This window comes from Camelus ferus, chromosome 2 (genome assembly GCF_009834535.1).
Source record: "Camelus ferus isolate YT-003-E chromosome 2, BCGSAC_Cfer_1.0, whole genome shotgun sequence".
In the NCBI taxonomy this organism is placed as follows: Eukaryota; Metazoa; Chordata; class Mammalia; order Artiodactyla; family Camelidae; genus Camelus; species Camelus ferus.
In genome coordinates this window covers 78,723,465-78,738,659 of record NC_045697.1, presented here as the reverse complement: position 1 = coordinate 78,738,659, position 15,195 = coordinate 78,723,465, and positions in this window count along the sequence as shown.

Below are 15,195 nucleotides of genomic sequence, written 5' to 3'. Positions count from 1 at the left end.
TGAACATGTCCCGCTTGTGTCTGCAACCTCAGTAAAGGTGTCTCACAGGTGCACGTGGGGCCATTTGCTGGCAAAGGGTCACTGAAATTCCTTTCCAACTCTAGTTTTAGATTTAACCTCTTTCTCAGAAAAGAGAGAAACAAAGTGGAAAGAAAAGAATGTTTTGTTCTTCAAAGTCAAAGAAAACTGTATTCCTGTTCTTTCCTTCCTTTTTCCCCTGATGTATGTAAACTTGCATAGACCATTCGATACTCTAGTTCAAGGTTAACTTCAAAACATCTCAGGACACATCTTGTTTTATGTCCTCTTGGGTACGTCATTTCAGTAAGGTAATGTTTATGACAGTTCTAGTGAAGAAAATTAAGAGAGGATTTTGCATACCAGCTGTAAAAGATAAAGTCTGAGACACTCCAGCACTTTTCAAAATGGATCCTCTTTCAATGAAGATTATTCATGAGGTCTCATCCTTTCACCCTTTCCCACCCCTCCTCCTCTTCTCACCACCACCTTCCAGAAGACGTTTGCATAGTTGACATACTGTGGAAATACACATGTTTAATTATGATACATTCAAGAGTCCTTGATTTTCAAGTAGTGCCTGTCATGTATGGAGCATCTATGCCACAATAGAGTATAATTGACATATTGGACATGAAAAACATGTGGATTCTCCCTCAGAATCATCATCATCTACTTTGCAAATGCACCTTTATGTTACTGAAAAATTAGCATTGTCTTAGAAATTTTTTTCTTATGAAGCGATACAGAAGTATATGTTTTCTGATTAATTGTGCACTTGTAGATTTCACAAAAAAGTTAATTTCCAGTGAGCCTATATATTAAATGTATAGTCTACGAAAAATAGGGCCAAACTTTCCCAGTCTAAAAATCTCTTTTCCTTTCTTTTCTTTCACTTAATGGCAGTTTCACTTCGCTTTCATTTTCTTATTTGCACCCATTTGTCTCCCCATGTAGTGATGCAGGTCTTGCCAGGCACAGAATGCAGTTCTCAGCTCCTCTTCCAGATGAGTGTGAGCACATGGAGGTCATACGCTCTAGCCATTGGGTCAAAGGCAGACATGTTCTATGGCAGCTTCTGGGAAAATTTTTTGAGAGATGAGCATAGTCTTTGTCCTCTTCTTTTCTTTTCTCTCATTTTGATGCTGGAAGCGTGGGTATAGGCCATCTTGGACCATAAGCATGAGGCCACCTTTAAGAGTGTTAGAGCAGTGGCTGGAGAAACCCAGAGAGCTGCATTGAAGGCACCAGTTCACAGTGTAGCCTTTATCAATAGTGTCCCCTAGAGTTGAGTAAAGTAGTAGCTTTAAGACCTGGGGCCTTGAGGACTTGGTGGAACAGAGTCATTATACCGGTCCCCTGACCCCCAGAATTCATATATGTGAATAAAAAGTTTCTTGTTATGGCCACTGTGAAGTTAGGTTTTAGTATTAGTTGTAGTTGAATCTGATACTTTTTTAATCCACTCTTTATCTGACATAATTTTACAGGCTAGTGGGCAAATGAATATGCATACATAAGATGATATAGAATAATTACCAAGTTATGTGACAACAGGTATAAATGTAAAATTGTATTTTCATGTATTAGTGGAGGCTGTTGAATCTTCCACACCTTATGAAATACACACAAGGTGAGAATTTCATAACAAATGACCTAAAGGCAAAAAAAAAAAAAAAAAAAGATGATAGAACACAGATGAAGAGACTAGGATAAAGGAGTAGAACTGGACAATAATGAGACATGAGGTGGGTGACACATGAGAAACAGATCCAGATACTAGAGGGGGTACTGACTGTAATGGGGCAGTTTGTAGAACTGGTTATTTTGCATGGTGAGATCATGAGTTGATTTTTGACTTACATTTCAATAGTTATTAATGTGTATATATCTTCTCATTAGAGGAGTTAAAATCATCAGCTTATAGATGATAGTGATTTTATCTTCCTTTGTTCCATAATTTCCCAAAAAGGCCTTGCATTAATTTATAGCAAGAAAAAATACATGAATGTCCTTAAAATAAGCCATTACCCTTTTTTGGTGAAATTTCAGACTCATTTATATCATAAAGAATTTGAACTAAACATTTACTTGGAGCCTTCAGAGAGGTTTAATTTCAGGAGATTATATAAAAGCCTGATAATTTCCCATAGTAGTTCATGGCTACATTTAAAATTTTCCACTGTTGGGAAAGTTCTTCCATATACTTAAGTTAAACCATGTGGTTTAGGTCAATTTTTCTTGATTGTCCCTTACTATAGATGCAGTTTCATGTCCCATGAAAACAAGAACAATCATCATTTTAAAAGGGAATTCAATTGTATGAAAGTAAAAGTAACATCTTTACATTATAGAATTTTACACATTACAGTACACTACAATATGTATATTTCACTTAATTTTTATAACAATCTGTGACAGAGGTATTCTCATTATCCTAAGTAATAGCTTAGTATAACCTCTTCTGGAAACTGCTGAATTGAGATTTGAACCCAGTTCTTAAAATGTCAGATTCAGGGGTGCTGTGGGTGTGAATCTAGTTTTTATGACATGAAACCTAAATTATGAAAAATAATACAGCATTAAAAGCACAAAATTAGATTCAGAAGTCATTATTTAGAATAAGGAAAGATGTAACAAGAAAGTACAATGTTTTAAAAAGCTAACAAATACAACAAACATTCCAAAATCCATATAAAGTGTAGTATTTTTATTAATTAACTGCCTGACCAATGTCTATAATACTTTTTATCCTGAACTTTTTTGTAGGAAATATCTTGTATAATCTTTTAATGACCTCTTTGTATGACAAAGATTTTGTAATTTCTTTATGTAGAGCAGTGATTTTATCTTCTAGAATAGATGACAGAAATTCCTTTTTTTCAAATTTTAATTAATGGAGCTGAAAACTTTCAGCTTCACAAGTAATGTCAAGTAAGTTTTAGGTTTATTTTCAAATTTGGGAAAACTATCAACTTCCTTTCATGTATGGGCTATAAGATTTCATGGCATTTCAAGGTTACTTATGCACTAAGTAATCGTAAATACTATTGAATTATCCAGTTTTTTCTTTACTATGTCCATATTATAAAGGCTTATTGTGAGCTCTGTGTGGTTTTTTTCATGTCAATATTTTGTGTCAAATCAGCCAAAATTGTCTTTACCTATGTATTTATAAGATTTACTCTTCTTCATCAATTGAATTTTCAAATAATTTAAGTATATTCGTTACTTCTTTTCAAAATTTGTCTCTTCCTTTTAACGAATCATTGCTTTTAGCATAGTCTAATTATTTGCCGTAATTTACTTCTCAATGTCAGAATAAATTCTATCGCTTTTCTTGCTCATTTTATCACTTTGTTTCATATTCTACTAACTTTTAATCAGAATTTTCTTAGCTATTTTCATAAATAAAAATAAAGATGGCTAAAAAGTTATCCTTCATTTGTGTCCTTTCAGTAATCTTGAGCTAGGTAATAACATACCAAAGCACTCTGATACTACATGCATGGCTTGATTATTGACTATGTGAGGAATTTTGTCATTAAACACTTGTATTTCCACATCACCTTGCTGTGTCTGAGGCAATTTTGTACGCTTTTTCATCTGGAGACTTCAGACTTCATCAGGCCACAGTGAGACAGATATACTTACACATGATCCAGTATGTTGGCATGCAGAAAGCAGGGTGATTTCGCTCACAAAGGTATAGCTGAACCAGTACTGCTGGGCTTGTTTCTATAAACAGGATTGCTGATAAAATTCTAATGTAATTTCCATAAAGAAAGTATGTGGTGCATTTATGGTTGATATGCTGCATTATTGAGCGTATCCCTTTCCTGATAAGAGAGAACTTGAATTTTGTCTAGGCATTGATAGGAAACAAATCCTTCCATTATAACTTTACATGTTTGGTGATTGGAAAACTATCCAAAGGCTAGTTTCTGCCTTCATTTCTTCCCTCCCTCCCTCTCTCTCTCTCTTTCTCTCTTTATTTCTTTCTTGTTCTGCTGTCCACATACTTCCAGTCCTAGGCCTCCAAAGATGTGTTCATGTCATGGAAGTGCCCCTGGCTCTGTCAGTGGTTGGCAGGAGGACTGTGGGAGCCATTCTCTGGCTAGCTGTAACTTAACATACACAGAAATCATGGCAAATCCCTAAACTATACTCCAGTAAATCTAAACAAAATGTTTCTCCTAATAATTTCCCTTTAGCTGGATCTCAAAAGTGTCCTTGGCTACTACTGTCTTGTTACCCAAAATGAGGGTGTAGAAATGGAGGGAAAGCTGGAGTAGAAGAAATCAGATTTCTCAACAAAATTCATCTAAACTGTTTCACTTTAGAAACTAACTTTGGAATATAAACTATATTAACTTTAGAATATGTCACAAAATGACATGACCTGCAGGGTACTGGAAGGGGCTGGTAAAAGTGAAGGACACTGAAGTTCCAATAACTTTGCAGCAAATCTGCCTCTACACCATGCTACCATTTTAAAGATGTAGATCTTGTATCTAAAATGAAAAGCTTGATTTCCCATTGGTGGATAAAAATTGTAAAATCAGACTTAATGGCTGAGGTTATTTTTAAATCCAAATTTCATGTGTCATTTGTGAGCTGATTGGCCGTTCTTTATGAGTCTTACTTATGTGTGAGTTCTGGTTTGTTTTATCATGGTCTACATGACACCTGCAGTTTGCAACATATCGGGATGATCTGTTGGTTGTTACTATCTTCCAGTAGTTAATGGTTGTGCTATGCTGCTGTAACAAAGTTTTAGTAACATCTTCCTGCTTACTTTATTAAGTGTGCTAAAAAGGAACCCTGTGCTTATTTGTTTTGTTTTGTTTTGTTTTGTTTTCTGTTCTCTTTTCAGTTCTACTGAGATTGGGGTATTTTGCAGTGGGAAAGCAAAAATGTTGGTGGATGGCCTGCATGTTGGTGAGTCTGTGGTATTGAAGCCATTATATTATCATATTAATGTTCACTAAGTTGATTGTGTTTTATGTTGCAAGTCCCACTGTGTTCAGATTTTTCTTTGCCTAAAACAATGCTGCATATTTTCTTAGCTAAATTCCAAAAGAACTAATATTGCATTTTTGTATAATTTCCTACTTCTTTATTTATTGGAAGTACCAGCTGTATTATTTTTCTTAGATAGTGCAGCATATGAATAAAAATATATTTTCTTGATTGAACTTTTCATTTCAATGTTTATTGCAAGCTATGCTTGACAGGAGTACAACGAGGTTAAAAATTCTCTACCTTAGGCTGGTACCATGACCCCAAATTTCACACATTTTTTATGCTGAAAAAGAACATGGTTTTCCTGGGGATAGTTTATAATACTTGGTGATGATATATGATAAGGGCTGGGTGTTTATATTACCTGTGTCAGGATTCCCTTATGTCTATAATTAACATGTTCGCCAAACACCCTAGAATTCTCTGATGAATGTACTCAGCCTTTTAACTGAGTGACCCAAGAATACGTTGTATTTTAATCTCCATCTGACTGCTACGTTCACTTTTTCCAAACATTTTATTTGGCATTTATCACATTCAGTGCCCTCCCATTCTTTTCATCCTTCTTGTTTTATTGATGAATAATGAGAGTGTTAACACTGCTTATCTTGACTTGGGCAAATGAAGAGTGACTTGCCTAAGAGCCTCTAGCCTGAATCAACTGGATGATTTCTGTGTGTTTGCTTCCAGTTTTAAGCTATGATTGCTTACACCTAACAGTAGCTATAAAATACACATTTATGGGGAAGTCTCTAATCTCACAGTCAACGAAAGTAATCTTATTCTGTGATATGACTATAAATGAAATCACACTTTACAGTGGCTAGCCTGATGCCCATGTAAAACCAAAAGGGTTTAAGGCAGAAGGAAATTTAGAAGAGCTCAGTAGGCATCTTACCTCTGTTGTCCAAATTTACACCCCAGTTCCGTCATTGCTGTGGTGAATATTCTTAAAATATATTCATTCTCGCAATTTTAATAGATTAGCCACTTCTGTGAAAGAATTTTTTCCCAGATAAATTATATAACTGTGATAGAAACTTAAAATCCCAATTCATAGTGATATGGTAAACCATATCCACATAGGAGAAAATGAGAGTGAAGAATCTCCAAATGAAATCATTCTTTCTGAGGATGCCGAGTGCTGATAAAATGTTTATGTCACAAGGAGTTGTCATATACAGAAGTACCCAAGTTGCATAGAGAGGTATGGTACATACATCATCCTCTCTCTATATCTGTATCTATAGCTGAATACATCTTTAATTGCATATACAAATATGTATACATATATAAATATCAGAATAGTATACATTATTCTAAAATAGTTTTATATGTATGAAATATGCAGCTAATACTGGTTCTTTAATTTGAGACAAACACTATTACTATATCTTGATATTCATATGTGTATGTATATATAAAATACATACATAGGTATATATCACATATGTACATATTTGTGTATATATTTTCATATATATATATGTATATGCAAATATTCTTCCTTTATCAGCAAAAGCCAAACTTTTATAACATATCTGGCAGACCAAAGCTCAGTTCTTTCAGCTTCAGTGCTTTAACGCTTTTTAAGTCCAGCGTATTCTTGAAATTACTAAATTAATCTCTTACAAGAAAAAGAGATCTTCTTGCATCTTATCTTTTAAATCTTTATGCTGCATTAATACTTCCTGAATAAGATTCTGACTCAGAGATATGTTTTTGAGTTTTATCTTCTGTTTACAAACTCCAGACTATCAGTCTGCTTAGTCACATGGAATGATGTTTAGTTATCATCAAAGATTTTACTGAAGCAGATTTAACCACACATTCTTCTGTTTTCCTGTGTTACTTACAGGGCTGTTCACAGTAAAAAATGCTAATTGAAATGAGAAGGCATTTTTGTGAATTAACTTTCTCTTATATTTAATATTATGTATCTTTAACTCTGCAGCAGTTTATGTGGCAGAAGCTGTTTTAACATTATAATTCTACTTCCTCTCTGAGACACAATAAAATGCAGGCAAAATATATAAAGTGAAAAAATATACATTAAGAACAAAGAATGTGATAAAGTGAGAAAGCTCTACCCATTTACTAAGATACAGTAACTGGTTCTGCTTTCAGTACATCTTTTCTAAATAAGATATTTGCTCCCTGCATACACCTGAGTTTTTCCAAGGGACGTCATTAAAAAGCAGTAGGAGTTAGTACAGCATAACTTGGGCATGGTTTGTGTTGGGGAAGCAGTGTGATACGTGCAGGGAGAAAGCTACTTCTACGTAAATGAAAATTTTCCTCTTACCTCTGGAAGCCACAGCCCTAACCTGTGAGATTAATTTTCATCAGAGGATCTGAGCTCTATTTGTATTACATGAAGATATCTGTAAGTGGATGAGTCCTTCAGAATGCAAATTCTCAAGGTCCAGTTGGGGTGGGGGCAGTGTTTTGAGTTTTAAACAATAGAAAGATCATTTCATAAAACTTTTGTGATTCCTTTTAAAAACCTCCTAGTTCTCCTAAATTCTTTTCCAATTCATCCTTTTGCAAACTTACAGAGAAATTTTAGTACTCCTATTGAGGCAGTTGGAATGTTATTATCATGTGAATCCCTCAAATGGCTAAGTTTCAAATTTTTCGTAGGCACTTTCTGATTCTCTTGATCCATGTGATAAATTCAGTTTGGGCTGAACCCGGTGTTATGTGGTGAAAATATATGCAATCACAAGGCCAGGGTCGGGGTTGGCTTTAGAATTTTCAGGTGTTTGATTTGAGGGAGGGAATTTTGGTCACTATTGTCTCATTTCAAAAATGGATATGATGGTGTCTAATTCACAGGATGGTTTAGAGAATGAAATAATACAAGTATATTATCTTATATATATAACTGTGATTTTTATATACAAGTAGTTTTAAGGTATCATTATTTTTGCCGATACTAGGTAACAATTCTGGCTTCTCTTTCTTGTCTCTAAAAATAATGAATGTGAGTAACTGTGTGAACAGATATCCAGCTGGATGGTATGTAATGGAGACTGAGAACACAGTGAGGAATATTATTGTATTCAGTAGAGCACCTCACATATGTTAGTGCTCACAGCTGGTGAAGAAACAGCACTGATAGATGCTGACATTTAGATTTTTGTTTTAAGAGATTAAATTGGTAAGGGGGATGCATTCAGATAAGAGGAGCTATTCCTGCTGCAGAGGTCATGATATCCACAAATCTGGTCCTATTTTATCAATTTATGTTGAAAATTATTACCAGTGCTAATAGTTCCATACAAACTACTCAAAGTACTTCAAGGAGACCAACTACAGCTGTTTGGCACACCACAGGTATTGATAATAAATATGTTTGATAGTTGCTGATATAAAGCAGCAGCTCTACCGTGTTGACCTTTAGCAGCCCTCCTTAGTGTGTCAAAACTTAAGTCTTTCAGGGGAGTCATGTTATGCAACATCACTTGAAATCGAACACTAGCAATTTTTTTAAAGTAATAAACTATTGGGTAAGTAGGTTGCTTTTATCATCTTTTCAATCTCTCATCCTAAAGCTTTGGTGATAATTTAAAATACAGAGAGACACTTTAGCAGGGTCTTTAAAATCAATTTGTAATTTCAGCACTGTATTATTCAATTAATCCTAAAAGCAGTACAACCTTTTGAATGACTTTGAAATATCCTTCACTTCAACAAAGAAAGAAAAAATGAAAAAAAATGAAAAAAAAACAACAGAGAAAGGAAAATAATGGTTTTATATTATTTACATAACTGTGTATGAGATGAGAAAATATTTCAATGAATGTTGCTATGCACCTGACTTAAATATATGGGCTTACTATATGGAAATTTTCCTAGGTTATGTTTGTAAAAATAACAAAACATTTTAAATATGTCAAGTGAATTCTAGCATACATTAATTTAAGTCTATTTATGAATTTTCAAAATTTGTTGTAAACATTGCTTCTTGATTTTGATGTCCTTTACAAATTCTTACCATTTATCAGATAACTTTATGAGGCTCTGTTGGTTTTTTAACAGGGATGGTATTTATTTTTCTTCCCACAGTACAGTATGATATCTTTAGAACTTGCTAGTCATTTCTTTTTCTTGAGTAACATGATTTATGTTTATCTAAAGATAAGTACACCATAAGAAAAATAAGGAAAACTATTTTACAAAAGACTTTTGGGAGGGCAGATGTTTACTTATATCAATGATAGCATTATTAAACAAAATTTCTTTGGAGCTACAAGAAATATAAATATGGACAACCATCTAGTAGACAGATATAACAATTATATGTAACTGGCTAATGACAATCCTCACCTCCTGGGTGCTTATAGATGAAGGGTAATTTGTGAGATTAGGCAGGAAAACCTTTAGTGTCTGTTATTTGTCTGTGTATTTTAACATGACTCAAACAGAAATTTTCATATGTGCCAGAATATTTTTCAAAAGCTTTCATGTGGTAAATGGCAAAAAAAATGCACAAAGTTGATGAGAGCTCACAGAATCTAATGGTCACATCTTGATGGTAGAAAGATTCAGAAACACTTTGCTGCCCGATTCTGAGCTCCAGATTTCAGTATCTCACCTACTTGATATCTTTGATTGGGTATTGATTAGGAATTTCTAATTTATGTCTAAGATTGAAGTCTTGGAGTTTTCTGCCATATACTCAGCCTCTCACATCATGATAAATGGTACCAGCATCTTCTGAGTTGCTGAAGTTCCAAACTTAGGAGATATCCTTTTTATTCTTCCTTGGCCTCCACCCTCTGCTCCAGCATCACCCATCCAACCCCTGACCAAATCTCTACAGTTTTCGTCATCACTGCGACCGCCCATCCATCCCAACATCATGTCTTCCCCAGAGCTCAAACAGTCATTCTGCTTAAGTCCTTTCAGTGGCTTTCCTTTTCTCTTAGAAAGCCCTCACCTGGGCAACTTGCAGACAGTCTCTTCTTATCCTTCAGATTTCAGCTAAGATGCCATCTGACCAGAGAAGCTTCTTCCTTAGTTTCTGTCTCTCTTTTACTCTCCTGTATTTCTATTTACAACATTGTCTGAAATCTGTATGTACCTTATCTAGTTCATCTAGTCTTTGACACTAGAGTATAAGCTCTGTTGAGGATGAAAAACTTGCCTGTCATTTTCACCAGTGAATGTTTAGTGTCTACCAAGTGCTGGGCATGTGATAAATGCTTAATAAATAATTATTGAGTGATAAAATATATATACATGTGTTTAGGGGCTATGGTACCTGCCAGGGAAACCTGGAACACAGGTGATATCATGAATATATGAAAAGAGAATTGAAGTATGAGAAACAGAGAAAAAAATCCAATTTCTTTTGAGTACAATTAAAGTTCATGAAGTATAGTAATAAGTAATGAAGCAGGAATAATAGGTCTGGGACAGTTTGTTGAGTCTTAATTGCAAGGGAACAAAGCTTGTACTTAATTTGTACATCAATAAGGAGATTGCCGTTCTCTTCAGTTCATGAAACATACGAAGAGACAGCTGGCCAAAATGACAAATCTTGCCATCTAAGGAGCCACAGTACCTGGGATCGAATCTCAGTTCTGCTGCTTGCTTCCTAGCTGTGTGGCTTTGAGAAAGTCACTTCACTTTTCTATGCCTCATTTTCTACATCTGTAAAATGGGGGAAGTAATTTTTAGTATCTTAAGTTTTATGAAGTATTAAAAATTAAAATGTATAAAGTGCTTAAAATTTTACCTCACTTCATTTAATATTATCTATTCTTACTTCACACTTAGCCACAGGCAAAAGTACGTGCGTTTTGCCTATTTTTTTCCCTAAAATATCCAAACTTACAGAACGAGATGGTAGGGGAAAGATTACCTTTCCAGGTATGCTATCTTCCAGTTTTAAGACTCTTTAAGGATAAAATAGTCTTTTGTGTGAACTTTGTTATTGCTGTTGTTGTTATTTTGATAAGTAATATTAAATTCCAGGTTTCAGGGTTTCACCCTCATTTTTCCCGCTGCTCCTTTAAGGGGGAGATGCAGGTCTGATACCTGTAATGGGAAAGAGAGAAGGGAGGATGATTGGGTAGAAGGTTCTTGAATTGGCCAGGCCAACAATGAGTCCTTGAGCTAAAGATGCTCTTACAAGGGTCCTGAATTTCTCAGGGACAGGCCTGCTTTTGTTCCCCCACCATCCTTGGTCATTGGCTAGGAGTAGCCTGTGGGAAGTGTGGCCCCCATGGAAATGTGGTGCTGGATCTGGAGGCAGATCGAGTAGCGGAGGCTGTCCACATAGCAGGAGGTAAGCACTTTGAACAATCCATTCGGCGTGCACATCTTCCATGACTCCCATGACTACCACACAGGCTGAATACATGTCTCTGACTTTTTCCTTTTGTCACTACAGTCTGACTGTCTCTCCCAAGTGTAGCAGAAGGTAGGACAGGGCATGAGAATGAAAACAAAACTTTGTTCTGTGCCAGAATGTGGGAGATTAGGGCGTGCACAAGGCTTTGCTTCCCCTCTCAGCTGCACCAAACCTTAGTGACTTGAGGTGGCAGAAAGGGTGGAGAAAAGACCACAACCCTGATACCTTTACACAGAACATGGCCCATGCGTTGTGTGAAGTACCAGTGGAAGGATGGTCCCGGCACTGGTAGGACCCGGGGCACCCTACTGCCTGCAAAAAATAGAGCATAGTGAACTAAATGACTGAGATTTTCCCTACCCAAGGACCAGGAGAGCACTAATTAGAGCCTGTGGGGAAGAGAAGTTCCCTCTTGCTATTGTAAGGTAGAATTGAAGGTATGCACGTCCTCAAACTGCTGACTGGCAGGAGCAGAGACAGCAGCACTTGCCCTCAGCGGTGGGTTTACTGTGTCTCAAGGTGCTGTAACAGCTTACTCTTAGCTTCCATAGTTCAGACAGCTCTTAGAGAAAGCTGTATAGGGTGGTGGTCCTGCAGCGGGCGGCATGCAGGAACTTCTGAGCCCCTTTCATGTAATCTGAAAACCAAAGAAACCTGGAAGGTGATTCAGGCCTGCTCTCTGCCTACCACACTGTGCAAGTTTCCAAACAGCCTACCACACTGTGCAACTTTCCAAACAGAAAAGGCAGTTTACCTAGAAGAACACTTAAGGGCACTCAGCATCCAGAGAGAAAAAGAATAAGCAGAATTTTTGGAAGAAAACCAGGAAGGTCTTTGATTTTTCCATAGTAACATTCAGTGCCAGAAAACAGATGGATATAGATGGCAATATTAATACAAACAATAGAAAAATAAGAGAATCTCACACTGTAACTGACTATACTTCAATTTAAAGAAAGAAAGAAAACAAATTATCCACACAAATAATTTAAAAAAAAAAAAGAAAAAAAGAAGAGAAACTAAAGAGATTCAGATGCAGCACTGAAAAATGACCTGGAATTAAAATTAACAATTTGTTTTTAAATTCTAAATTTCAATAGATAAATTCTGGGATGATTGCTTTTGAACTTTATCTCTTAAATGATTGGATTTTGCCATTGAAACCTTTTTCCTTTTATCAGTATGACTTACGGCTGTTGCATTTCCTGAATTTTTTCATGTTTAAAAATATCTGCTGCCTTTTTACTTGAATAACTGCTTGGCTGGGTATTATGTTCTTGCATCACACTTGTCTACGTTGTGCAACTGTTTTCTGGCACTGCATGTTTCTGTGGAGAAATCTGAAGCCTGCTTGAATTTTCCATCCGTGCAGGTGAATTGCTTTCTCTATCTAGATGCTTGAGTAATTCTTTCTTAATCCTTGACATTCTATGGCTAAACTAGGATTGAACAGTCTGTCTCAAATTTTTCTTTGTACCCTTTAAGCTGCAAATTCAGTTTTCTTTCTTTATTTCAGATTTATGTAAATAACATCAGACATATCGTTTGGTCCATTTGCTGGGTTTTCTACTTCATCTTGTTCATCTTGATCTATCTTTCATGTACATTATCTTCTCTTTAGTTTAAGATCTTGGTCTTGGCCCATCCTACATTTAGGATGATTATTTAAAGCCTTTTATTTATGCCAATTAACTTTTGAATCACGCATATTTGGTCATTCTGCTTCTAATTTATTATTAATTCTGCAATAAAGTTGTTTTATTCTCAATTTGTTTTCTCAATATTAAATACCACTTTCTAGCCTGTTCTAGATATTAACATCTCAACTCTGGTATCTTATTCAATTTAACTCATGTTCTTGCTGTGTATTTTTTAGTATAAATGTCTTAGTTCATTTGGACTACCATAGCAAAAATGCTGTCAACTGGGTTGTTTGAAAATAATAGAATTTTTTTTTTTTCATAGCTCTTGGAGGCTTGGAAGTCCAAAATCAAGGCCCCTGTAGATTCAGTATCTGCTAAGGGCAGGCTTCCTGGTTTGTAGATGTTCATCTTGCTGTGTCCTCACATAGTAGAAGGGGACAAGGAAGCTTTCAGAAGTCTCTCTTTTATAAGGATACTAATCCAATTCATGAGGCTTCTGCCCTCATGACCTAATCACTTCCTGAAGATGTCGCCTCCAAATACCATCACACTGGGGATTGGGTATCAACATATGAATTTTGGGAGGACACAAGCATTCAGTCTGTAGCAATAAAGAAGTAGGGAATAATCATCTTTTCGCTGACTTATACTTCCACCAGATTGCATTCTTTAATGATTTGATCTTTTCTTTGTACTGAGGAGAAGTGGAAAAGGTTGCTGGAGGGAAACTGAGGAGTAAACAAAAAGGCTGATTTTCTCTGATTGAAATATGCTTAATTAAAGTCGTATCTATCCCCCATGGGAATAAATATATATCTATAGGAAGAAGAGTCAGTGATATTGCTTATTTTCCAACAAACTTTTTCACTTCTCTTCAGTAAAAGGAGGAAAAAAATACTGAAACTCATTTGATTTTTATGAAGTCCATATTTAGGAGTATTAATAAAGAATCTCAGAATTCATTGACTCATCAGCAAGGGTCTTGAGAATTAGAAATTGATGTGTGTTTTGTATCTTTATTGTATTTAGGATTTCTGTTTCCTTACATGATTGCCAATTTTTGAAGCTTATTATTTATTCAATTTTCTTTGATTTATTGCATCTGGAAGTTTTTAATCTTGTTTTATTATTTTGTATTTTCACAAGCCACTTAAGTATTTTGGGAATGAATTCTTCAATGTGACATCAGTCAGCCAAGAGAAAAAAATTAAATAAAATCTATAAAGAGATTGAATTATTTATGCATTTGTGTATATGCACATATAACTTGATTACTGGATACTTAGAAATATTCTAATAGCATCTTCTAAAAAATACTAAAATTATTAAATGACTTTGATAAATAAAAATAAACAGATACAGTACAATAGGTTTCATCTATACTGTCAACAGTTAACTAAAATGAAATTGTAAAAATGCCATGCATATTATTGAGAAAACCTTTAAAATTCTTTCAAAATTAATCAGATAGCTATGAATAAAGGTACAAAATATTTTAAAGTAATAACGTGAGAACTGAACAAGTAAAAGGACAGACTATGCTATTGGATGGAAGGCAGTATCGTAAAGTCGTATCCTGGGTGACCAGTCTTTTGTGGTGAAACCATTTTTTTTCATATTCATTGTACTTTGTTTCCTTATGTGTTTTTTTTCCTATACTGTCTCTTCTCATAGGTTTTACTTCACTTTTTAATCCTAATTAGTGGCGTTATCCTAGCAAATCATCCAAAAGCATTTGGAAGAGTGAGGGATGAAGAATGAACAGAACTTTCTCACTGGGTCTGTTACAGTGTGGTTTGGCGTGAAGAAGTGGTTGCAGTGCCTTCCTACTGTTAATACATAGTCTGATGATAGGCTCCTGGGAGGGCCCTCTTTTGTGCCCCAGCAATCTTTCAGCGAACCCTTGATTTGGTGACAGGAGAAATGGGGCACAGAGCCAGTCTGAGAACTCAGATTTTGTATTATCAGTTCAGTAATCTTTTTTTCTATACCAGCAATTTCTAACTATATATTTTTCTTTTTAGTGATCCATTTTTATCACTAAAGATAATTTTTAAAAATCAGTAGGAATTTTGAAAAATTTTCTTTCATGGCAAATGATAAGAAATGATTTTAAGTAAATAAAATCTTTTATTAGTGTATTAG